The 12,886-nt window shown below is 43.5% G+C and overlaps 1 pseudogene; it reads right to left on the bottom strand.

Annotated features, from left to right (window-relative positions):
• LOC106573394 (WW domain-containing oxidoreductase-like) overlaps window positions 1-12,886 on the bottom strand; it is a 178,934-nt pseudogene that overhangs the window by 157,019 nt on the left and 9,029 nt on the right.

Here is a 12,886-nt window from a genome sequence, read left to right as displayed (position 1 = left end):
GATGAAGAGAGGAGTAAATATAAGAGGTCAGGGGAGAGATATTGGTAGTGTGGGGTGGAGGGATGAAGAGAGTAGTAAATATAAGAGGTCAGGGGAGAGATATTGGCAGTGTGGGGTGGAGGGATGAAGAGAGTAGTAAATATAAGAGGTCAGGGGAGAGATATTGGCAGTGTGGGGTGGAGGGATGAAGAGAGTAGTAAATATAAGAGGTCAGGGGAGAGATATTGGTAGTGTGGGGTGGAGGGATGAAGAGAGTAGTAAATATAAGAGGTCAGGGAGAGATGGTAGTGTGGGGTGGAGGGATGAAGAGAGTAGTAAATATAAGAGGTCAGGGGAGAGATATTGGCAGTGTGGGGTGGAGGGATGAAGAGAGTAGTAAATATAAGAGGTCAAGGGAGAGATATTGGCAGTGTGGTGGAGGGATGAAGAGAGGAGCAAATATAAGCGGTCAGGGCTGTATAGCCTGGTCTTTTCTCTGATCTGGGTCTTTATGAGAGTGGCTCCCTGGGTCTTAGCAGCCTGTCCGGGCCTGACCTCCAGGTCGGGGGTAATTTAGGCCAGCCTCAGCCTAGCCCAAGCCCAGACACATACACCCTTAGTGGGCAACAGGTCCTAATGGCCTCCCTGAGGTGTCTGGAGCTAGAGAAAGGCTAGAGGTGGGCGGCGAGAGGTACAGCTAAAGTAAGCCTGCTTTGAGCCTGTAGTTCTATTCCAGTGCTCTATATCACTGTAGTGTCTCTACAGTGTGAATGAAGATGCTCTCTACCTGTGCTGTTCCTAATCAACTGTAATGACTTCATCCCAGGGAGCTGGCAGCTCATTACCCCCAATACAGCTGTAGAGGTCTGGGACTGGAGGGACCTCAGTGCCCTCCCCCCATCTCTCTCTCTCTGCACGGCTGAGCACCACACAGACCGGCACAGAGAGGCTGTCACAGCCCACAGCAGAGCTACTGTGATGGGGCTAAACTCTCCGCCTGTGTGTATGTGTGACCTTACACCTGACAGTGATGCGCTACTGTACGGTAGCGGCACAGAGATGTATACATTCTCTCTCTCACACGCACACTCAGAGTGTCTCAGACAGGTCATTATGTATTTCTGTGGTCAGTGGCCACCTTGTTGAGTCATCTCCTAATAGCAGCAGAGCAGAGCCTGTGTTACCCTGAACAAAGACAGAGAGAGAGAGAGAGAGAGAGAGAGAGAGAGAGAGAGAGAGAGAGAGAGAGAGAGAGATAAAGTGAGGGAAAAAAGTATTTGATCCCCTGCTGATTTTGTACGTTTGCCCACTGACAAAGAAATGATCAGTCTATAATTTTAATGGTAGGTTTATTTGAAGAGTGAGAGACAGAATAACAACAAAAATATCCTGAAAAACGCATGTCAAAAATGTTATAAATTGATTTGCATTTTAATGAGGGCAATAAGTATTTGACCCCCTCTCAATCAGAAAGATTTCTGGCTCCCAGGTGTCTTTTATACAGGTAACGAGCTGAGATTAGGAGCACACTCTTAAAGGGAGTGCTCCTAATCTCAGTTTGTTACCTGTATAAAAGACACATGTCCACAGAAGCAATCAATCAATCAGATTCCAAACTCTCCACCATGGCCAAGACCAAAGAGCTCTCCAAGGACGTCAGGGACAAGATGGTAGACCTACACAAGGCTGGAATGGGCTACAAGACCATCGCCAAGCAGCTTGGTGAGAAGGTGACAACAGTTGGTGCGATTATTCGCAAATGGAAGAAACACAAAAGAACTGTCAATCTCCCTCGGCCTGGGGCTCCATGCAAGATCTCACCTCGTGGAGTTGCAATGATCATGAGAACGGTGAGGAATCAGCCCAGAACTACACGGGAGGATCTTGTCAGTGATCTCAAGGCAGCTGGGACCATAGTCACCAAGAAAACAATTGGTAACACACTACGCCGTGAAGGACTGAAATCCTGCAGCGCCCGCAAGGTCCCCCTGCTCAAAAAAGCACATATACATGACCATCTGAAGTTTGCCAATGAACATCTGAATGATTCAGAGGACAACTGGGTGAAAGTGTTGTGGTCAGATGAGACCAAAATAGAGCTCTTTGGCATCAACTCAACTCGCTGTGTTTGGAGGAGGAGGAATGCTGCCTATGACCCCAAGAACAACATCCCCACCGTCAGACATGGAGGTGGAAACATTATGCTTTGGGGGTGTTTTTCTGCTAAGGGGACAGGACAACTTCACCGCATCATTTGACGGGGCCATGTACTGTCAAATCTTGGGTGAGAACCTCCTTCCCTCAGCCAGGGCATTGAAAATGGGTCGTGGATGGGTATTCCAGCATGACAATGACCCAAAACACACGGCCAAGGCAACAAAGGAGTGGCTCAAGAAGAAGCACATTAAGGTCCTGGAGTGGCCTAGCCAGTCTCCAGACCTTAATCCCATAGAAAATTTGTGGAGGGAGCTAAAGGTTCAAGTTGCTAAACGTCAGCCTCGAAACCTTAATGACTTGGAGAAGATCGGATAAAGAGGAGTGGGACAAAATCCCTCCTGAGATGTGTGCAAACCTGGTGGCCAACTACAAGAAACGTCTGACCTCTGTGATTGCCAACAAGGATTTTGCCACCAAGTACTAAGTCATGTTTTGCAGAGGGGTCAAATACTTATTTCCCTCATTAAAATGCAAATACATTTATAACATTTTTGACATGTGTTTTTCTGGATTTTTTTGTTGTTATTCTGTATCTCACTGTTCAAATAAACCTACCCTTAAAATTATAGACTGATCATTTCTTTTTCAGTGGGCAAACGTACAAAATCAGCAGGGGATGAAAAACTTTTTCCCTCATATAATGTGGGGTGGAGAGCAAAGCACAGAGGTGCTAGTTAAAGGGCCTGTCTTGTGTCGTCACTCAGAGAACAGAGCTGAATAGTATACGACTGTCTGAGTGCTGGACGGCGCCTGGTCAGAAGTTCTGCCCTGCATATGTGAAAAGGTGTGCTGGCACCCCAGGCTGAATGCTGGGTAATTATTAGTATGCTTGATCGCTAAGGGAGCCTGGGAGTGGGTGCTGAATGTACACCCCCCCAGGGAATGAACATTGAACCCGAGAGATGACTCTGAGCCTCTACCCACAACCCACCTCTTCTCCGACCATTAAAGTGGAGTGAAGTTGCCCTTAGATACTAATCTAAGGTCGGTCTTGTGTTTTATGCCTAATGGTTGAGGTTAGGATCTGATTAGGGTAAGCTGATTCTAGACCATTGTCTAAGTGCAACTTCCACCCAGAGAAGCTCCTGAAGTAGTAGTGAAGATGCTAGTCAAGAAACACTGCTGACTGACAAGACAAGTCTTAAGAATGAAAGGTTGCATACAGTGGTGGGAAAAGTACCCAATCGTCATACTTGAGTTAAAGTAAAAAGATACCTTAATAGAAAATGACTCAAGTAAAAGTAAAAGTCACCTAGTAAAATATTACTTGAGTAAAAGTCTAAAAGTATTTGGTTTTAAATATACTTAAGTGTCGAAAGTAAATGTAATTGCTAAAATATACTTAAGTATCAAGAGTAAAAATATAAATAATTTCAAATTCCTTATATTAAGCGAACCAGACGGCACGATTTTCTTGGTTTTTATTCATTTACAGATATCCAGAGGAACACTCCAACACTCAGACACCATTTACAAGCGAAGCATTTGTGTTTAGTGAGTCTGTCAGATCAGAGGCAGTAGGGATGACCAGGGATGTTCTCTTGATACACGCATGAATTGGCCAATATTCCTGTCCTGCTAAGCATTCAGAATGTAAGAGTACTTTTGGGTGTCTGAGAAAATGGAGTAAAAAGTACATTGTTTTCTTTAGGAATGTAGTGGAATAAAAGTAAAAGTTGTCAAAAATATAAATAGCAAAGTACAGATACCCAAAAAACTACTTAAGTAGTACATTCAAGTATTTTTACTTAAGTACTTTACACCGCTGGTTACGTATACACACACACACAACCACAATATGACCTAAACTATAGAGCTAGAGAGTAAACATGAGTGCTGTGTGAGATTTAACTCACCCAGAATGCTCTATATTTCCACATTCATTTTTCCTCACATCATAAAGCTAGAGATAAGAGATGTGTTTAGCCTCTCGCACATACACACCACTGCAAGCTAGAGTATTCAGTTGTGATAACCACACTAAAGGACAGAGTGAAACTCCCACTTTAAAGGCGTTGGATTATCTACTAGCGGGAAACAGGGGGCCAGGCACGGCCGTACAATCTCTGATAAGCCAGATGAAGGCATGGGGAGTGGAACATGATGTTAGTGAGTGATAGTCTGGCTGATGATTAAAATGTCATGGCTCTTCATAGATGCCTTGCTCCACTCTGATCACAGTGAGGGAGGGAGCTGCAATACCCTGCTATGATAATATTAGGAATATATTTAGTTATTCTTTCTCCTCAGATGACTGCTCTACATATTAAAGCCACTAAAATACAACACTTGACTGATAAGGAAAACATTAAGAATATTGTATATTTAATGAAAACGATCACTGAATTTCTTCATTAATTTGAGTGTATGGGCCGACATCAACTAACAGTGCATATAGTGCACTGAACTAGGCTATATAGGGTGCATTCGGAAAGTATTCAGACCCTTTGACTTTTTCCACATTTTGTTACGTTACAGCATTATTCTAAAAATAATTAAATTAATGTTTTTCTCATCAATCTACACACAATACCCCATGATGACAAAGCGAAAACAGGTTTTTATAAAACATTTTAAATTTATAAACAGAAATATGTTATTTACATAAGTATTCAGACCCTTCGCTATGAGACTCAAAATTTAGATCAGGTGCATCCTGTTCCCATTGATCATGTTTGAGATGTTTCTACAACTCGATTGGAGCCCACCTGTGGTAAATTCAATTGATCGGACATGATTTGGAAAAGCACACACCTGTCTATATAAGGTCCCACAGTTGTCAGAGCAAAAACCAAGCCATGCTGTCGAAGGAATTGTCCGTAGAGTTCCGAGATAGGATTGTGTCAAGGTACAGATGTGGGGAAGGGTACCAACACATTTCTGCTGCATTGATGGTCCCCAAGAACAAAGTTAAATGGAAGAAGTTTGGAACCACCAAGACTCTTCCTAGAGCTTGCCGCCCAGCCAAACTGAGCAATCAGGGGGAGCAGGGCCTTGGTCAGGGAGGTGACCAGAACCCAATGGTCACTCTGACAGAGCTCCAGAGTTCCTCTGTTGAGATCGGAGAACCTTCCAAAAGGACAACCATCTCTGCAGCACTCCACCAAATCAGGCCTTTATGGTAGAGTGGCCAGACGGAAGCCACTCCTCAGTAAAATGCACATGACAGCCCACTTGGAGTTTGCCAAAAGGGACTTAAAGACCAAGATTCTCTGGTCTGATGAAACCAAGATTTAACTCTTTGGCCTGAATGCCAAGCGTCACATCTGATGGAAACCTGGCACCATCCCTACGGTGAAGCATGGTGGTTGCAGAATCATGCTGTGGGAATGTTTTTCAGCGGCAGGGATTGGGAGACTAGTCAGGATCAAGGGAAAGATGAATGGAGCAAAGTACAGATAGATCCTTGATGAAAACCGGCTCCAGAGTGCTCAGGACCTCAGAAGGTGAACCTTCACCCCCAGTCTAACAGAACAACGCCCCTAAGCACACAGCCAAGACAACGCAGGAGTGGCTTCGGGACAAGTCTCTGAATGTCCTTGAGTGGCCCAGACAGAGCCAGTACTTGAACCCGATCGAAAATCTCTGGAGAGACCTGAAAATAGCTGTGCGGCGATGCTCCCCATCCAACCTGAGAGAGCTTGAGAGGATCTGCAGAGAAGAATGGGAGAACATTGTAGAGTCAACATTGTAGCGTCGTACCCAAGAAGACACGAGTCTCTAATCGATGCCAAAGGTGCTTCAACAAAGTACTGAGTAAAGGGTCTGAATACTTGCGATATGTAAATGTGATATTTCATTTTAAAATGTTCATACATTTGCAGAAATGTCTAATAATCTGTTTTTGCGTCGCCATTATGGGGTATTGTGTGTAGATTGATAAGGGTAAAAACGATTGAATCCATTTTAGAATAAAGCTGTAACGTAACAAAATATGAAAAAAGTCAAGGGGTCTGAATACTTTCCGAATGCACTGTATATATGGGTTATGTGTGGCAGCATTCTGTGTGTTGTTGTGATTCTGGATGGCTAGATAGCTTGCAACAATGACAAGAAGCTGCCATGTGGGGAATCGTAGGTGGCTCGTTTCAGCTAGTTTTATCTTGTTCTTGATACCATGTCTTGATTTGAGTTGTTTTGACTGATATCATGTCAATGCTAATATTGCAAAAATTTGCTGTAGCAACTGTAGCAATGTACAGTGGGGGAAAAAAGTATTTGATCCCCTGCTGATTTTGTACGTTTGCCCACTGATAAAGAAAGGATCAGTCTATCATTTTAATGGTAGGTTTATTTGAACAGTGAGGGACAGAATAACAACAAAAATATCCCCAAAAAATTTGAAAAATGTTATAAATTGATATGCATTTTAATGAGGGAAATAAGTATTTGACCCCCTCTCAATCAGAAAGATTTCTGGCTCCCAGGTGTCTTTTATACAGGTAACGAGCTGAGATTAGGAGCACACTCTTAAAGGGAGTGCTCCTAAACTCAGCTTGTTACCTGTAAAAAAGACACCTGTCCACAGAAGCAATCAATCAATCAGATTCCAAACTCTCCACCATGGCCAAGACCAAAGAGCTCTCCAAGGATGTCAGGGACAAGATTGTAGACCTACACAAGGCTGGAATGGGCTACAAGACCATCGCCAAGCAGCTTGGTGAGAAGGTGACAACGGTTGGTGCGATTATTCGCAAATGGAAGAAACACAAAGGAAATGTCAATATTCCTCGGCCTGGGGCTCCATGCAAGATCTCACCTCGTGTGGTTGCAATGATCATGAGAACGGTGAGGAATCAGCCCAGAACTACACGGGAGGATCTTGTCAATGATCTCAAGGCAGCTGGGACCATAGTCACCAAGAAAACAATTGGTAACACACTACGCCGTGAAGACTGAAATCCTGCAGCGCCCGCAAGGTCCCCCTGCTCAAGAATACATATACATGCCCGTCTGAAGTTTGCCAATGAACATCTGAATGATTCAGAGGACAACTGGGTGAAAGTGTTGAGGTCAGATGAGACCAAAATGGAGCTCTTTGGCATCAACTCAACTCGCTGTGTTTGGAGGAGGAGGAATGCTGCCTATGACCCCAAGAACACCATCTCCACCGTCAAACATGGAGGTGGAAACATTATGCTTTGGGGGTGTTTTTCTGCTAAGGGGACAGGACAAATTCACTGCATCATTTGACGGGGCCATGTACTGTCAAATCTTGGGTGAGAACCTCCTTCCCTCAGCCAGGGAAAATGGGTCGTGGATGGGTATTCCAGCATGACAATGACCCAAAACACACGGCCAAGGCAACAAAGGAGTGGCTCAAGAAGAAACACATTAAGGTCCTGGAGTGGCCTAGCCAGTCTCCAGACCTTAATCCCATAGGAAATCTGTGGAGGGAGCTGAAGGTTCGAGTTGCTAAACGTCAGCCTCGAAACCTTAATGACTTGGAGAAGATCTGCAAAGAGGAGTGGGACAAAATCCCTCCTGAGATGTGTGCAAACCTGGTGGCCAACTACAAGAAAGTCTGACCTCTGTGATTGCGAACAAGGGTTTTGCCACCAAGTACTAAGTCATGTTTTGCAGAGGGGTCAAATTACTTATTTCCCTCATTAAAATGCAAATCATTTTATAACATTTTTGACATGCGTTTTTCTGGATTTTTTTGTTGTTATTCTGTCTCTCACTGTTCAAATAAACCTACCATTAAAATTATAGACTGATCATTTCTTTGTAAGTTGGCAAACGTACAAAATCAGCAGGGGATCAAATACTTTTTCCCCCCACTGTATTGTAGAGGCAACAAGTGCTCATTCATTGTGCACATGTATTTATGTTTTCAATAAACATTATACAGTGGCAAGAAAAATGATGTGAACCCATCTAAATCACAACAATAGACAAACACAGTCTGCTTAAACTAATAACACACAAACAATTCTACGTTTTCATGTCTTTATTGAACACACCGTGGAAACATTCACAGTGTAGGGTGGGAAACGTATGTGAATCCTTAGATTTAATAACTGGTTGACCCTTCTTTGGCAGCAATAACCTCAACCAAACGTTTTTGGTAGTTGCAGATCAGACCTGCACAACGTTCAGGAGGAATTTTGGACCATTCGTCTTTACAAAACTGTTTCAGTTCAGCAATACTCTTAGGATGTCTCGTATGAACCGCTCTCGAGGTCATGCCACAGCATTTTAAATCGGGTTGAGGTCAGGACTCTGACTGGGCCACTCCAGAAGGCGTAGTTTCTTCTGTTGACGCCATTCTGTTGTTGATTTACGTCTGTGTTTTGGGTCGTTTTCCTGTTGCATCACCCAACTTCTGTTGAGCTTCAATTGGCGGACAGATAGCCTTACATTCTCCTGCAAAATGTCTTGATAAACATGGGAATTCATTTGTCCGTTGCTGATACCAAGCTGTCCAGGCCCTGAGGCAGCCAAGCAGCCCCAAACCATGATGCTCCCTCCACCGTACTTTACAGTTGTGATGAGGTTTTGATGTTGTGCTGTGCCTTTTTTTCCCCACACATAGTGTTGTGTGTTCCTTCCAAACAACTCAACTTTAGTTTAATCTGTCCACAGAATATTTTGCCAGAAACGCTGTGGAACATCCAGGTGCTCTTTTGCAAACTTCTGACATGCAGCAATGTTTTTTTTTTGGACAGCAGTGGCTTCTTCCATGGTGTCCTCTCATGAACACCATTCTTGTTTAGTGTTTTACGTATCGTAGACCCTTCAGCAGAGGTGTTAGCATGTTCCAGAGATTTATGTAAGTCTTTAGCTGACACTCTAGGATTCTTCTTAACCTCATTGAGCCTTCTGTACTGTGCTCTTGCAGTCGTCTTTGCAGGATGACCACTCCTAGGGAAAGTAGCAACAGTGCTGAACTTACTCCGTTTATAGTCAATTTGTCTTATTGTGGACTGATGAACATCAAGGCTTTTAGAGATACTTTTGTAACTCTTTCCAGCTCTATGCAAGTCAACAATTAATCTTAGGTCTTCTGCGATCTATTTTGTTTAAGGCATTGTTCACATCAGGCAATGCTTCTTGTGAATAGCAAACTCAAATTTTGTGAGTGTTTTTTAAAGAGAAGGGCAGCTCTAACCAACATCTCCAATCTCGTCTCATTGATTGGACTCCAGGTTAGCTGACTCCTGACTTCAATTAGCCTAGGGGTTCACATACTTTTTCCAACCTACACTGTGAATGTTTAAATGATTTATTCAATATAGACAAGAAAAATACCATATTATGTGTGTTATTAGTTTAAGCACACTATGTTTGTCTATTGTTGTGACTAAGATGAAGATCACATCAAATGTTATGACTCATTTATGCAGAAATCCAGGTAATACCAAAGGGTTCACATACTTTTTCTTGCCACTGTAGTTCACATGTTGTCAATAATCTAAGCCAACCCCAACCCTGTCTGGTTGCAGCATAGTTGCGCACCAGTCGGTTTTGTTGCTAAACAACCAACCCGTCTATATAGTAGTCTGTGAGAGAATCTAATGATCCAAGACATTAACCCGCTTTAACAACTATCAAATAAAATATTTTCAGACAGATGTAGCTCCAGGTGTTTCAGTGATTGTCTGTACCTTGTGTGTGTGTGTGTGTGTGTGTGTGTGTGTGTGTACCACTCCACCTGTGGTCCTATAAATCAGCCCTGTGTTTTAAACGAAGCCTCAGTTAATTGCACAACAGACACACACAGGGGCTTTTGGATAGTTTTTTTTGAGTAGACATTCTGTTTATGTTTGCATCCTGGAACAATCTCCACGGATCCCGTAAGCAAACGCTAGCAATTAAAACGATAGCATCTTCATATCCCTGCTCATATCCCTGCTCCCAATAACTGAAATAATATTGCTGTTTTATTAAGCCTTAATGTGGGGAAAGAGGGGAGAGGCTGGGGCGCTAAAGAGGGTACCCGTTCAGACGCCTTATCAACCTCTGATTTAAATAACAGCAAAATGCTTAGCTTAAGGGTGTGTAGTGTGTATGTATATATGGTGTGTGTGTGGTCTTTATCAGACACAGGACGCTAAGCTAAGCGCTGTGTCAGCACACCAGGATTTAATTACCAGTGCTAGCTAGCTACCTTTGTCCTTTAATATTTACAAACATCTACACCACTGTTAGTTAGTTAATTAGGAAAACCCCCCGCCCTGGTCTGGTCTGGAGGAGAAACTAGGCTGCATATTCAGGACTCATTGGGGACCATAGCAAGCCATCAGGTAGCTGCAGATAATAGTTGAGCAAGAGGAACAGAGTAGTGTTTAGTAAAACCTGATGAGAGACTCCCTCTGCCCGACTCACTCTGCCCGACTCCCTCTGCCTATCGAACATCATTCATCACAACCACAATTCACTAAAACACTGCTTCTCTCCACATCCCATCCTGCCTGCAGTGAAAACACTAGAGGGGCTAATGCAGTGATGTAACAGTCTATATAACAGCAGCTTGCGGCCTACAGTCAAGCGTAGCAGGATTAGTAGAGAAGTCTTGAAGAGCAGGAGTGTGTGTGTGTTTGGCCTGTAGGGTAGTTGATGATAAATCACAGTGGTACATTTTATAGTTCACATACACCATAGTAATGACATTGTAAATATCCATGACAGTAATAAGTAAAAAGTATGTAAGTACATACATTGTTTCCCTTTAAAATCACCTGTGTGCATATCAACATTACACAAAGAAAGGCATGCATTGAGACTGAGTTGTAATAGAACATATGGAGATAATATCTATAAAGAGAGAGGATATACAGGAGGTGTGTCAAATCTGCCATTATAACCTATAATGATGATAATACATTCTCCACTCGGGAGCTGGTTATGGATAAAACATATATGATTGGAAAGCCATATGTGAGCACTGTATGAAAAGAGAGCAGTAGCTACACTATACCGTAACACTATAGTCTCCAAGCAGTAACGGTTTATGATATGTACCGTCACGAGGAGAAGAGCAGACACTCTCAGAGCTAAACTAACAAAGACAGGACGAAGAGGAAAAGAAAAACAAGCCAGTGAATATCTCTCTCTCTCTCTCTCTCTCGCCATCTCTGTGAAAGTCACACTCTCTCCCTGAACCCTGACTGCTCCAGAGATGTGCTCCTTCCCTTTCCTCTCCTCCATCATTCCCTCTCTTCTCCTCTCGCAGATAGATGCCAAGACTAATATTTGGACTAATGAGGGACAGTTGAGACTACAGAATAAAGTATGAGGACCATGAACAGTAGCATCTATCCCACTCTCCAAAACAGCCAGTCAGTTCCAGTAGCCATAAGCAAACAACTGACTCAATAACCAAGAAGCCAAGATTAAATGACACAAATAACTCACTCATATCTAGTTTAACCCACATAGTGACAGCCACGCTACATGGCCATCTTTTTAACACCAGAAGTCTTAATTATCCGCTTCCTTACCATTGACTTGGTGAAGGGGCAAGCCAGGGTGAAGAACGACGTACGATACATGGCCGTGTACATCATGTTCCCAGGGTGCACTGCGTTGGCAGTGACACCGTGGGGCGCGAGGCGTCGGTGGAGCTCGTTGGAGAACAGGAGGTTACACAGCTTGGCCCGGTTGTAGGCCAGCATGGACCAGTAGTCCTTCTGAGGAGGAGACAGCACAGCCAGGTCCATCTTACCACACTGGTCCAGCAGGTCTGTAAACCTGGGAGAGGGAGGAACCAAGATGAACTTTGTTTAACCACACAGAACAAAAATATAAACACAACATGTAAAGTGTTGGTCCCATGTTTCATGAGCTGAAATAAAATATCCCTGTGTCACGTCCTGACCCTTGTAAGAGGTAATTTGCCATAGTAGAGCGGTCAGGGCGTGACAGGTGGTTGTGTTGGGTGGTTTGGGGTTTTCTGTTTATATGTGGGTTTTTTCTAGTATTCTATTTCTAAGTTTTGTTTTCCAGGTTTTGGCCGGGTATGGTTTCCAATCAGAGGCAGGTGTCTTTCGTTGTCTCTGATTGGAAGCCATACTTAGGCAGCCTGTTTTCCTTTGGGGTTTGTGGGTAGTTGTTTTCCATTTTGTCGATGTACCTGACGGAACTGTTGGCTGTCGTGTTTGTTATTTTGTTTAAGTGTCATCATAAATAAAGGAAATATGAGCACTTTACATGCTGCGCCTTAGTCCCCTTTCGACGACCCATGTGACACCCTGAAATGTTACATACGTACAAAAAGCTTATTTCTCTCAAATGTTGCTCCCAAATGTGTTTATATCCCTGTTAGTGAGCATTTCTCCTTTGCCAAGATAATCCATCCACCTGACTGGTGTGGCATATCAAGAAGCTAATTAAACAGCATGATCATCACACAGGTGCACTTGTGCTGGGGACAATAAAAGGCCACTCTAAAATGTGCAGTTTTGTCACACAACACAATGCCACAAATGTCTCAAGTTTTGAGGGAGCATGCAATTGGCATGATGACTGCAGGAATGTCCACCAGAGCTGTTGCCAGAGAATTGAATGTTAATTTCTCTACCATAAGCCGCATCCAACGTCGTTGTAGAGAATTTGGCAGTACATCCAATCAGCCTCACAACCACATGTAACCACATGAGCCCAGGACCTCCACATCCAGCTTCTTCATCTGCGGGATCATCTGAGACCAGCCACCCGGACAGCTGATGAAACTGTGGGTTTGCAC

The sequence above is a fragment of the Salmo salar genome, chromosome ssa16 (assembly GCF_905237065.1).
Source record: "Salmo salar chromosome ssa16, Ssal_v3.1, whole genome shotgun sequence".
NCBI lineage: Eukaryota > Metazoa > Chordata > Actinopteri > Salmoniformes > Salmonidae > Salmo > Salmo salar.
Note: the sequence above shows the minus strand (reverse complement) of the source record. Positions and strands in the feature narration are given on the sequence as shown.